We start from the raw sequence: 13958 nt of genomic DNA on the forward strand, positions 1-13958 counted from the left end.
CTAGGATTAGTTAGGATTACTGCAGTTGCCCTAACTATAGCTCCAAAGTGGTGCACGACTTTACACGAGTGAATAAAGTGAATGTGATTGGTCGTCTATCATGGGGGCGGGATTGTTGTGGCGAAAGGTTTGCAAGCAAGTTTGATTGAAGCTGGTTTCTCGGAAGCATCTTGCTAACCAGTTAGCAACTTAATGCTAGTAGGTTCCCAATGGGAAATTCCATTGGGACCAAGTAGCACTAAATTAGTGACTTAGAAACAACACTATCAAGGAATGCTATGGACAGAGGAAACATGCAAGAGGAGGAGAGTTTACTGACAGAGGTCATGGATGAGTCTACTCTGTCATAAATTTTTTTATCTAGAGGAGGAAAGTGGGGACGAAGATGTTGTGGAAGAGGACGCCAGGTGTTTGATATTTTTGCTGCTCCTCTCTTCAATGGGAGAGAGCGGCTCCACTATATTTGCTGTGATCAGTGGATTATAAAGTAGTTTGAATATATTTTTAAGTGAGAAAGAAAACCTCAAAACATGGTCTGCACAGTCAGTTCATCAGGATTATGAACATCTGAAGGTCACATGAAGTTTGGAGCTGTGCAGTGTTTGAATCTTCAACAGCATTCGCTTATTCCTTTATAGCCATCTGTCTTTTATTTAATAAAAACAGTCAATCTTAACCTTAATGGTACATTCACACCAAACAAGATTGCAACAGCATTCGGGTGCTGTCGCTCACTTCATGTATTGACAGCAACCCACATGGTGGGTGACAAGCTGCACGCCAGAGCGAAGGAGGCTAAGGGTAGAACAGAGAAAGAGGACAGCAAATGATTGCTTTAAGAAGCATCCTAGGACTTAATTAAGATTGCTTTTTACCAGTTAGGATTTTCTTATATCGCCCACTTATCTCTTAAAGGAAAACTCCGGTCATATTCAGAATTCAATCTTCTGAAAGTACTTTAAGTATGACATTATTACATAATGTTCAATAAATGATAAATGTTTTTAATTAAGAGTAATTTTCATTTGAATGTGCTTTACTGGAGACATCCATGTTCGTCAATGAACACTACTGCCACCTACTAGTTTGTGACGTCACGGTGCGGTATCGACTGTTGATCAAGTCCCAGTGCTGTATCTGGTGTTTGTCAAAATGTGCTATTATCCAAGTCATCTTGAAAACATTCTTCTTCCAAATGCTGGCTACATATTATGTGTTATTTCTCTGGCCAGAAGTTCGATGGCAAATCCTCCCTCTTCAACTTGGCAATCCAATGACGAACCCGTCTGTAGAGGATCAGGAATCAAAAAAATTGTTCTCACTTTTAACCGATGTATTACAACATTCATTTGCCATGCATTTGGGCATTGCTAGCTTAACTATAGCTCTGGTGAATTTCAATGCTAAAGTCCTCTGGAAATCTTTAATAATTTTTGTTGATTGCAGATGTGTCTAGTGGTTCCCATAGATTTTGCTATTAAAGAGGGGAAAATGGCGCTAGGCTTACCGCACCGTGACTCCAGACGGTGTCAGGAGTGAAATGTTGCTATATTTGGGAAAAGATGGCCGCTCCCAGACTCAGTGATCGTGACGAAAATTGTTGTTTTTATTTTTTACTACAAATAATGAGCCATTGGTTATTCCTTGCTGGCCGGATTTTTCCTTTAACAGAACTGAAAAATTTATTGAATGGGATTTGTTAGGAATCCAGTTTGTGTGGGTTGTTTTTGTGTTTTCTTTTTCCACCACTAGATGGTGCCCTGTCTTTGTTTGGGCCTCCTTGCACACCTGCGGCTCGTTGGGTGATCACCAGAGGAGTATTTGAGCAGCGGGCTGTCACTACCTCGACGCCAGAGTGTTTGCCAGTATTGGGTACTCTAGCCAAACTGAGATTAGCTGAGTCTACCTTTAGCCTTGTCTTTCTGAGTCTAAGCTTGCTTTGTCTTTGTTCTCCGGCAGGAAGCCTTCCTGATCCACTGGATAAACCTGGACCTTCTACCCCCCTGGAAGGATAAACTGAGTCACAATTGAGCAAAGGGAAACCTCCACATGATCCGTTCAAGTCCTCTTCTGGAAAACCCGGTGACAGTCCGCTCCTTTGCTCCTCTGGACCCAACGTTAGTCTGCCTGTCCGCCCTCCAACGAGTTCTTTCATCTCTGGATAAGACCCCACAAACTGGATCCAAAGATAAACCAAGAGATCCTGAAACATGAGTGCCTCTCCTACAAATTACAAGCTTCAGTCATTTTTCCTACGGTCCCTGAACTGATCATTGTGATCTCCCCGTCAGAGTTTCCGGTTCTGGTTCACCAGTCCGCTGAGGTCAAACAGTGTTACACAGCTGTATATCTCTCAGTCTGTGTTTTTGTAAACCACAATAAATCTGTTAACTTTTCCCTTTGCTTCTGAGTGTGTTTCTGCATGTGGGTCTGATCCTTAAGCCCATCATGACAGGATTACAACCAGAGTTAGAAAAAGGTGCCTGAGTTCTAAAATATTTAAAAAACTAGAGCAGGAAGATTTTTTGATTCTAAGAGGAGCCAATGTGTCTACATGAGTGCAGCCACATGATGCATTGTCTGAAGGGGTCATATCACAGCGCTGGGCAATGAAAGCTTACGAGAACTTCTAAAGCTAAATAACACAATTTTACAGGTAAAAGGGATCTCTTCCAAAAGCTCTAACTCCTCAATCTGCTGTCTTGACCTGAGGGTTCCTGGCTCCCGCACCTTCTTCTTCCCCACTTTGGGCTCTTTTATGGTGCTTAACCACAATCAGCTAGTTTACACCCAACACACACATTTCTATATGCAATCATCTCTCTTCCTGGGTAATACAGCGTGTAAGAAAAATGAATCAATCAGTCACTCAAGTGGTGTGTGTGTGTGTGTGTGTGTGTGTGTGTGTGTGTGTGTGTGTGTGTGTGTGTGTGTGTGTGTGTGTGTGTGTGTGTGTGTGTGTGTGTGTGTGTGTGTGTGTGTGTGTGTGTGTGTGTGTGCATGCATCATGAAAGCAACCCTGCTTCAAACACAAAGACATACAGCGGAAAAGGTGCACACACACTGAGCCAGTGATGCATGAGACAGATGAACGGTACACCTGGCTACATGGCTTATTACCAAAATGGAAATGAAGCATGGGGAGAGGAAAAAAAGAAACAAAAACACTGTGTGTGTTAAAATACCACAGGCTACTTTATGTTTGGCTGTTTAACAATTAAATATCAGAGATTTTATTGTTCCTTATGTTCCTAACAGAGCACTTCGCTGTCAACCTGCAGGTTTACTAGTGGTTCCTAGAATTTCTAAAAGTAGAATGGGAGGCAGATCTTTAAGTTATCAGGCTCCTCTCCTGTGGAACCAACTACCAGTTTTAGTCCGTGAGGCAGACACCCTGTCTACTTTTAAGGCTAGGCTTAAAACTTTCATTTTTGATAAAGCTTATATTTAGAGTGGCTCAGGTTATCCTGAGCTATCTATAGTTCTGCTGCTATAGGCTTAGACTGCTGGAGGACATAGGGACCCCCATTTCATCATTCTATCTCTATTCCCCAATCTGCAGAATCTGTTAGTTCAATCTCTAACCTTATGATCTCTCTGCTTTTTCTCATAGTAGCTGCAACTCCTCTGTTCCTGTTTGGCTGTGACTCCAACCTGGAGAGAAATATCAGCTTTGCTGCCGCCGTCAACACCTTTGTTTATAGATGTTGGAGATCGGCCTGTTTTCCAGTGTAGTCCTGTTTCTCTGACTGTGACTGGCTGGATGAGCTCTCTTCATCCTCTGACATGGGAGCTGGCTCGGAGCTCGTCTGCCTGTCTTTTTGTTTCCTGGACGGGGCCGCATTTTACAGCTGCCTTTTTATATCTCCTCTTCTGTCTCCTTGAACCCCAGTCAGCCTCGGCTGGAGGTTTCTTCCTGTTAAAAGGGAGATTTTCCTCTCCACTGTCGCTACAAGCATGCTTAGTGTGAGGGATTGCCTTTGAGTCAATGAGTCAATGCAATCAACTGGTTTTTCCTCAGATAGAAAACTTCATTTTGACTGTATGATCTGGTGAACTGCAAAGTGCCTTGAGATGACATGTTGTGAATTGGCGCTATAGAAATAAACTGAATTGAATTTAATGAAATCTCTCTCTCATATACACATGGATGCTGTAGATAAAGTGGCAGTTAACATATTGATCTACATCAATATTATTGTACAGTATGTGGATCAATAAGTCTTTCCAACTTTCCAGAGAACAGCATGTGGATATACCGTCCACTAACATGCTGCTCGGTCAGCTATAGTCTCTTTCACCTGACTTTTTGAGTTAACATTGGAGCTGCTGCTTGCGTAGCGGAATGTGACTTGTTTGATCATTCTTATCAATGAAGACATAGATAACCCAATCATCCTGAAAAAAGACAACAAATAATGAGGGAACTTTGACTCCACTTCCATATAATGGAGGTCTGGGACTGTAATGGCCAGAGAAGAGGGGTCATTTGAAGACAAATCATTCTGAGTTTAGATAATCCTTTGTTTTCCTGTTGAGATACCCAGCAGGGCTACACTGGGTTTATTTGAGAAAGCCTACCATATATTTTATGGCAGAGGTAACCAATTAAAAATCAGCGGGGTCCGAATAAAGAAAATCAACAACCAGGAAAGGTCCAGAGACATTTTTTATTATAATCTGTTACTTTAAACAGAATTTTAACACCTAAATAAAATGAGGTTTTTATGCATCCATGTTATACATTGAATTTTTTATTAAACATAAAAAAAATTTGAAACAAAAGATAAAATTTTTCCATTTTAAAATTTAAAGTGTTTTGTGAAGTAGAGAAAAACAATCATTAAGTTTGCTATTTAAACAATTTCCTGATTCACACATTTCATAAAACATCTGAACTTGTTTTCCGTTTTCTTTCTTTTTTTTATGGTTTAATGAGAGCAGTGAGCTTTAAGCTGCCCTGCAAGGCTTTAAACCTGGGTTTGAATGGAGACTAAGCCATTCTAAAGCACATATCAAGGAGCTCATTTTGAGCCTGGATACATATTTATTTTTGATTCTGTTCATGGTGGATAATCCTGCTTCACAGCAGCAGGTTCAGCCAAACATCCTCTGAATGTGCAGGGTCATCTTTGAGCACCATTTCACTTTTCTTTCACCAGTTCACCACAGTTCTTCCAGCAGTCCACACTTTCTCTGCTCTCTTTTTCTCATCATCTTCTCCTTCTTTCCCATCGCCCGGCTTGCCACAGGTTTGCCTGCTGTGTCTAAAAGTAGCAGCAGCAGCAACCCAGACTGACAGCAGCTCATTGGATCATTTGGATCACATGTAGCCTGGTGCCGGACGCTCCAGAGGGCTCTACCGTATTAACAGGAGAAGTGGTGCAAGTGAAATTAGACACTGTGATCGGACAACATGCAGTAATTTATAAATGTTTTAAATCAGGTTGGGTCTGGATTAGCCAGCAGGTGGGTCCGGATCAGGGCCGCGGTCCTCTGATTTATGCAAAACGAAAAGATCAACAGATAAAGTCCCTTTTGATCGGCCAATACTGAAATACTGTAAGAACATTTCGCCTAATGGAACAGTCTATCTCTAGTAAAATGTCCTAGTATTTTCTAATCTGGGTTCCAGGGCATCCAAGTGTGACTGCTTAAACCATTATACACCCACTGCCTAATCTGTCAGTGAACATGAGATATTTTCTTTATGCATATCACCTATTTCACCTCTAACTGACCTATTATATTAAGCATTTTGTCAGAAAGCTACTCTTACAGTATCTGATGAAAACACATGGTTCCGGGTTTCAGTCACGTGACGATTATGACGCGGCCAGGGGGCGCGATTTCAGATGGAGGGCAGGAAGTCTATGAAGTTAGTGTAAACATGGAGGATACCGTTACCAAGAGCCCGTATTGTATGGAGTTAGAGCCTGTTTCAAGACACAGATACAAGGAGTTGATATACAGATATGTTGGACGTGACCCGTACCTCATGAAGATGAGGGAGTTTTCGGTGGACCTTAAAGATTTGCCGACAGTGGAGGCCGTCGACATAACGAACTATCTGGTCCTTCAGACGTCGTATTACACCAAACAGCAAATGAAGGCCTATAAATGTATGAAGGCATATAACTTCTTTGTCAGCGGGTGGGTCCACAACCTCGGCACCAAACGTCTCCACAACGATTATTGTCTAGTCTTCGCCAGGGTTAGTGTTTGTTCTTATATTGTTTTATGTGTTAAAAGATGCTAGCGTTAGCAGTAGCGGCTAGCCTCACAGTTGTTTATGTTTCTCTCGTTGAAGAGATGCTTCTGATTTGGGCTTAGTTTTTTGATAACCGGGGTTGACCGTCGGAGCCCAGTCTACCGATTCAACGTCACCCAAAGCGCTAGGACAGCATAAACAGTCACAATGAAGTCCATATTAGACTACCGGTAACTTATTAATCATTACTAAGTACATGAGCATTTAACGATAACCTTATGCTATATAAACACAACCACAAAAAAAAGTTAGCTAGCTAACATAACGTTATAGCTTACCTCCGACGAAGTGGTCACTGCAGACACGGGCATTGGCAGACTCTGCTCCTTCAGATCGCAGACGTAGAATCCATTTTTTTCGGCGTTGTTCTGTGAGCTTTTTACAATTTTCACCTTTATGGACGACAATCTTTGGTACTCTGTAAAAGCTCTTTTCCTTTTCTCGGTTAGAACGATTGGAGCAGCCGTAAACTACACAAAACATAGGCATTATTTCAGACGGCAGATCCTCAGCTACTTCACTTCCTGCCCTCCATCTGAGTTTCGCGGGCTCGTGACGCAGCACTGTGACGTCACGTGAAACCAAGCTATTAGAGCTAAAATATTTAATTGGATTAATCATGAGCAGGATTGTTATAATAATTGTCAACTAATTCAGTAATCGATTAATCTCACAAAAAGAACCGCCTAAATGACTGATATTATATATAATTAACATTATAAACATTTCTCAACAGTCATATGTGTCCTGAAGCCTGTATATGAGCTTCACAAATGAAAAAAAAACTTTCACCTACATAATTGCGTTTCTCCACTTCTTAATCAATAAATGCTCAAATGGATCTGTTTGAAAAGCATTCCCCTTATGATGTCATAAGGGGATATAAGCTTAGTCAAGCTACAGCGTTTGTCTAATGCATGATTGCATGACTGATTGATTGATTCAATAATTTACTTTATTAATCTCACAGTGGAGAAATTTACCCTTTACAGCTTCTCAATAGTCAAAAAGCTCCTAGTTGCTATTTCAAAAACTCTGTTGTCATGGTTGCGGGTTGTCAGGGTGTGGCTTTCAGGGGGACGGGGCGAGAAAAGCCAAAAGAGCTCATCCAGAACAGGTCTGAATGAGATTTTTGGTACATGTTTTTCTGCCTAATCTAAAGCAGATAATTTTAAACATAGATTGTCAGATAAAATGGAAGCAGCTTATATCACAAGTTTGATTGAATAATACAAATTGTTTATGGTTATTCTTAAACAATTAAGCTTAAGCTTAAACTAATGTAAAATATTAAGGGTCTGAGCCAAACTGTTTCTGATTACTTTCTCACTCCCTTAAATGAAAATAATTAACATTCTATCCCTTACATTAGAATAGAATAGAATAGAATAGAATAGAATAGAATAGAATAGAATAGAATAGAATAGAATAGAATAGAATAGAATAGAATAGAATAGAATAGAATAGAAAATTCCTTTATTGTCCCATAATGAGGAAATTCTGGTGTTTATAGCAGCAAAAAGATTATAGGAAAAAAAAGTATAAGAATAACATAACAGTGAAGAGTTAAAAACAAACAAATGAAATCCTGTACTGAAAAGTGTTTTAACTTTATAAAAACTGTGCACCTGGAGAATAAATAACCAATATCCAGCTATGGACATTTTTACAGTAATGGATATTTGAAAATAGCAGCAACATCAGAGATGTGCAAAATGACAGCAGCATGTTATTTTACTGACTACGGTAGAAACTGTGCCAAATCTGCATGAATGTAACAACTTATATTCTCGTTATAACTGAAATATATCCAGTCACTACTGTATATATAATAGAGGCCGTCATAGACTAAAAGAGGAGAATAGGAGCACCGTTGTCGCACACACAACATCCCACTGTTAGGACTAAGCTACTTTAACATAACAATGACAATTTGACAGTACTGACAACAACTATGTATTCTGACAGACTGTTTGAATTTAGATATACAGTATATATATAAAAAAAAAAAAGTAAGAGGTAATAAAGCTCTGAGATCTTTGAGCCAGTGGTGAAGGCCAGCTTCCATATGTATCAACACATATGAGGGAGAAAGTGTGTTTAGTTTCAATAGTGGAAAACATGATCTGCATATTACTGAAATTTGGATGCACACTTTCTGAAAAGTAAAACAAAAGCATATTTTTTTCTTTTGTGTTGAACCTTGTGCTGACTTATCACATGAAATCCAGATAAAACAGAATGAGCAGGACTTCCAAGCATAGACTTCCACACCGGACTCCTGCTGCAGCTATCATATTAAGATAACCAGCAACTCATTCATGTCTCCATTTACATGCTCTTATCACATTTATCTTCTGTGTGAGCAGATTAGATTCAGATTGCTTTCCTGTTCTCCTCCTGTTTGTTTTTTTATTTCTCTCAGAGCATGAAGGACATTCCATCTGCTAATTAGTATGTAACCATGCAAAATAAAAATAAAAATACAGCAAAACAAAAAAAAAAAACAATAATGAGTCACCACTTCTCCAGTACACCGGTTTGATAATGCAAGCAGATGTGCTCACCAAAATGTCAGTTCAAAGTGCCCTCCAGGAAAACACTGAGCTCACCTGCTCAACAAGTACAGCTGAGACACCAACTGACTCATGCACTGCACATTGTCATAGCAGAATATTCTTATTTAGTAAAAACAAAAAATACAGCTTTTATATGGCTTACTTTGCTAGGCAACAATTAAAAGCTCATTTTGGACATTTTTACGCATTATACATCATCATAAAAGGAAAGCAGAATAGACAGGAGGAAAGGAAGAGGGGGTGACCTCTACTTACCCTGATATATCTGCAGGAAAATTCAGCTCCTTGTGAAGAGGACGGTGCTTCCCAGCCTGATGTCACAGCAGTATTTTCCTCCAAAACAGTTCGTCCCTCATGTAAAGCAAGCTCCTGAGTTCACTCACCTCTTTCTCTCTCTCTCTCTGTGGAAGAAGATGAATGAACCGCTGGGTCTCCCTTGCCAACACATTTACATAAGCCCCGCCTCCGCTGCGCGTTGGTTGGCCGCTGTGCTGCTCAGAGATGAGCTCCTTTCATCTGATTGGACAGAGAAGCTTTCAATTAGGACGGTAGCCCGGCCGCGCGCGTGCCACAGAGAAGAGAGAGAGCGAAAGCAACAGTGCGGAAAAATAATAATAAAAAAATACTTTTGTTTCTAATGACGGGATAGTTTCAAACCTCAGTTTTTTGAAAAATAAAATATACTGTAATATCGGAGAATGATATTAAACAAAGGAGTAATAGTTATGCAAAATGACCTTGGGACACTGAGAAAATAAGTAATGGCACCATTTAGAGGAGAGTGGGGTCTATGGAAGGCCGTTTCCGCCACTCTGTTAAAGAAAAAGTAAAAAAAATAAATTATTACATTAGAATGAGATACTATCTCATTGTTTTTAGTTACCATCTCATTATTATAAGATAGTAAGTCAAAACAATGAGATAGTATCTCATTATAATGACATAGTAAGTCAAAACCATGAGATAGTATTTCATTATAATGAGATAGTAAGTCAAAACCATGAGATAGTATCTCATTATAATGACATAGTAAGTCATTATAATGAGAGAGTAAGTCAAAACCATAAGATAGTATCTCATTATAATGAGATAGTAAGTCAAAACCATGAGATAGTATCTTATTATAATGAGATAGTATTTCATTATAATGAGATAGTAAGTCAAAACCATGAGATAGTATCTCATTATAATGACATAGTAAGTCAAAACCATAAGATAGTATTTCATTATAATGAGATAGTAAGTCAAAACCATAAGATAGTATCTCATTATAATGAGATACTATCTCATTATAATGAGATAGTAAGTCAAAACCATGAGATAGTATCTCATTATAATGAGATACTATCTCATTATAATGAGATAGTAAGTCAAAACCATGAGATAGTATCTCATTATATTGAGATAGTAAGTCAAAACCATGAGATAGTATCTTATTATAATGAGATAGTATCTCATTATTTTTGAGTTACTACCTCATTATAATGAGATAATTTATTTGAAATTCTTTTTTTTTATGGAGTGGCAGAAACGGGCCTCCATAGGGGACAGATGCAACAGTGGTCTGCAGGGGTCTAAAATAAAAAAGATAATTTTTTTAAGCATCATAGAACTAGAAGTACATAGAAGTATAGCCAGTGGTGGTTCTAGACCATATTGGGCCAATATGCTTTTATGGGGCACAGAACAGTAGAAAACATAAACAGAGCAGTAATCAATAAAAAAAATATACATTTTTTTTAAGCAACATAGAACTAGAAGTAGACAGACGTAGGTTAGTAAGGGTAATCTGTAATTAGCCTTTGTTCGTAGGGCGGGTCCTAATTTCAGCGTGCAAGGGCTGGCCCCCCTTAAATCATACCGGCCCCAACACTTACTCTCTGGCCGAAGCACCTACCTGTGACAGTAAATAACTCAAAGGAGCTCAAGAAGTAATACAATGTTATCTACCTAAACGATGCTTGCAGTATTTATAGCCCATCCTTGTTACACGCATCCTTGTGACGGTTGGCATGTGGTTTAATTTTCTGTTTCTTCAAACTGTAAAATTCTTGCAACAAACTAAATTATTATACAACTAAAATGCTTTCTTTAAACCAAACTACGATTTTCCTCTTATATTTGGCGAATTTATGTTAAAATATGTTGCGGTGCATGATGGGGTTTTGCATCTGGTTACATTATTTCATTTCATTGTCCACATGCCACCTAGACTGGCAGTGAATGCTTAAACATCGATGAGCTTTCTGCAACTGTGGGCTAGTCCATAAATGGACCGATGTAAAAGAAAAAATGCCAAGGCCGAAACTTATTCCCAATCTGAGCCTGGATAGAAGTATAGCCAGTGGCGGTTCTAGATCATACTGGGCCAGCATGTTTTCATGGGGCCACAAAAAAAGTATAAAACATAAACACTGCAGTAATTTATCATCTGAAATAAAAGATCCGCAGAACCAAAAAGGCAGATTTGGCTCTGCACTGAATGTCACTGAATTAAAACTCGTATTTACTTAAAATTAAAACAATCCCTCAACATTAAAAAGCAACAGAAATAAATAGTTGCTAAATAAATATCACCTAAAATAAAAGACAGCCATTCTGTGTGATTTAGGTAAATGTACATCACTAATTCAGGGTTATTGGTTATTTTGACCTATTTTAAATGAAAATGATCAGTTTTAATCAAATCAGAGATTTAGAAATGAGGTAAAACTGATCAATTGAGATGTATATCTTTTATTTGGTACAAATTAACCTTTAGCAGATGAAAACTGTGATCCAATTTCAAAATGACTGAAGTATAAATATTGCTAATGTAATGTGAAATGCTGCTAGATATTAAAGGAAGAGTGAAAAAATTTGAGTTTAAAACCGTGCACCACACAGTAACAACTGGAAGTTACACTTGTACTTTTCAGTTTTCTCTTTTTCCTGAAATCAATTTAATCTATCCACATTGAACGGTTTTCACAATTAGCATATTTAATTCAGCTTAAGAATACAAAATGATGGTTGGACATTCTCCTATAAAACAAAGTTGCTTGGCATTTTAAAATCTGTTATATTTTGGAGCCACTGAGAGGAAGACTTGCTGTGCATACTTTAAGTCATTGTCATTCTGCACATCTTAAGAGTGGTTAAGTATAAAGTTCTTGATCTGATGATGGAATATTCTCCTAAAGGATTTTCTTTTGGAAAGTAGAACTTGTGATTCTATCAATCACTGTAAGTAATTCAGGTGCTGAAGTGGAAAAGGAGCACCACACATCACACCATCACCAGAATGTTTGATTGCCTTTATGCAGGTCTTTTTTCTAAAATGCTCTATTACTTTTGAACTAGAAATAACGGGATACTCTCTTTTTGAAGTTTTCACTTTTGCCATATCAAGCAACAGATAATTTTTCCAAAAACTCTCATGCATCATTAAGTATTTTTTTTATGAAATTTTAAACTACAGTTTAAAGCTAGAAAGGGTATTGTATATATAGACATATTGTTCACCAGTCCCTGAACCCAGCACCTTAACCTGGCAGAAGAGTTTCAGCCCTAAATGCCCCTGGTAGGGTCTTCCAAGGCAAACAGGCTTTTATGATGTGTCAGAAAGTTACCAGAAATTCAACACAATCGACTTCACCCAGTATGGCAGAGCTAGGACTTCACCCTGGAGCCAGGCCTGTGGGTTGGGTTTGTGTTTGAGGGACTTGTTGTCTTTCCTTTGCCCCAGCTGGGCAAAGCCCAAGGAAATTATGTAAAGCTATCCCACAGTGACTCCACCACCTGCAGGGGAACCATGAGGGACAGTGCCAAGACTAATGGGTCAAATGCAAAGGTGACCTGATGTACAGATTCTTGAACTGGCTCTTGGGATTAAGAATCTTACCTTGCTGGAGTGATAAAGTCTGAGCTTGTGTTAGGGGTGAAGTGATACTGGCTAAAAAAAGTCAGGCTAACCTCCACACATAACCAGATACTTAGAACCCATCCTTGAGAGAGGCTGGACTCTTCTACTCTGGAGTGGCCCTGAAGACGCAGAGGGCCGAGGTTGGTCTGATTGTCTACACTAACGTAGCTGTTTCATCTTGGACTTCAACCGAGAGTATGAGAAGGTCGCATCCCTGCACCTTTGCTTAGGGGGAGTTTTCTGACTGTTGTCTTGATCAGTGGTCCAAGTGGTGGTTCAGAATACTTCTGAGGATTCCATCATTTTGCTGAGGGGCCCAAATACCAGTGTGCTAATTGACTGGGACACCAACATGAGTGTGATGAGGGGGAATGGACACCATACCCTGAACCTGAGAGCTGTTTCATTACTGGACTTATGTGAAAGTCGTGAATTGTCCAAAATGATTACCATGTTCATGAATAAGGATGTTCATCAGTGCACTTCTTCCATCAGGACACTTTAGGTCAGAGGACATTGATTAATTTTTAGCTTTTATCATTCATCCTTTTGCCACACTAGGGTGAGGAGGAGATGTAGCTAACCAACGATCACCACCTGATGGTGAGTTGGATACGCTGGAAGAGGAGGAAGCGGGACATACTCAATAGACCCAAGCAAGTAGTGATGGCATGCTGGAGACATCTGGCAAGGCCCTCAAGCAGGGACATATTCAAGTACCACCTACGGAAGAGCTTCTCTCTGATTCTGGTTAAGGCTGATGGTGTCTGAGTGGACGATGCTGTTTGCCTCTGTTGTCAATACAGCCACCCATAACTGAACCCAGTGTTGGACACCAACAGTAAATGATGCTGCCAAGCTGAAGATGTGTCCCGTTGAGGCTGGTTGGCTTTGAGGAATTCCTGAGGTAGGAAGCAGATATTGTGAGGCCATTGGAAAGGCTTTGACCTGTTCTACATTTTGAACAGCTCGTTGTGGTAATACTCCTAAAAAGAGGCTACAGTCATCTATGGTTTGCTTGGCCTTTGATTGCTTGAAAACCTGGGAAGAGGGCAGGTGTGACTATTCCACAGGGTAAAAGTTGATATTAGGATGGATTACAAGATACTGTAGGTAACTGTAGGTGTAACTAAGAATTAGGCTGGGCATACACTGTACCATTTCTTGCACTTTTTGGGCCAATTTTCCAGTCGTACAAGAATTT

The 13958-nt window shown here is 39.4% G+C and overlaps 1 protein-coding gene across 1 annotated transcript in view; it reads right to left on the minus strand.

Annotated features, from left to right (window-relative positions):
• Positions 1-9267, minus strand: part of LOC119785233 (visinin-like protein 1) — a 47217-nt gene extending 37950 nt beyond the window's left edge. The window contains exon 1 of the mRNA XM_038287739.1: positions 9106-9267. The gene's annotated coding sequence lies outside the window, so the exon portion shown is untranslated. The remainder of the gene's footprint in view (positions 1-9105) is intronic.
• Positions 9268-13958: the final 4691 nt, after the last annotated feature.

The sequence above is a fragment of the Cyprinodon tularosa genome, unplaced genomic scaffold (genome assembly GCF_016077235.1).
Source record: "Cyprinodon tularosa strain WSP-4 unplaced genomic scaffold, ASM1607723v1 ctg244, whole genome shotgun sequence".
NCBI classification, from domain to species: Eukaryota; Metazoa; Chordata; class Actinopteri; order Cyprinodontiformes; family Cyprinodontidae; genus Cyprinodon; species Cyprinodon tularosa.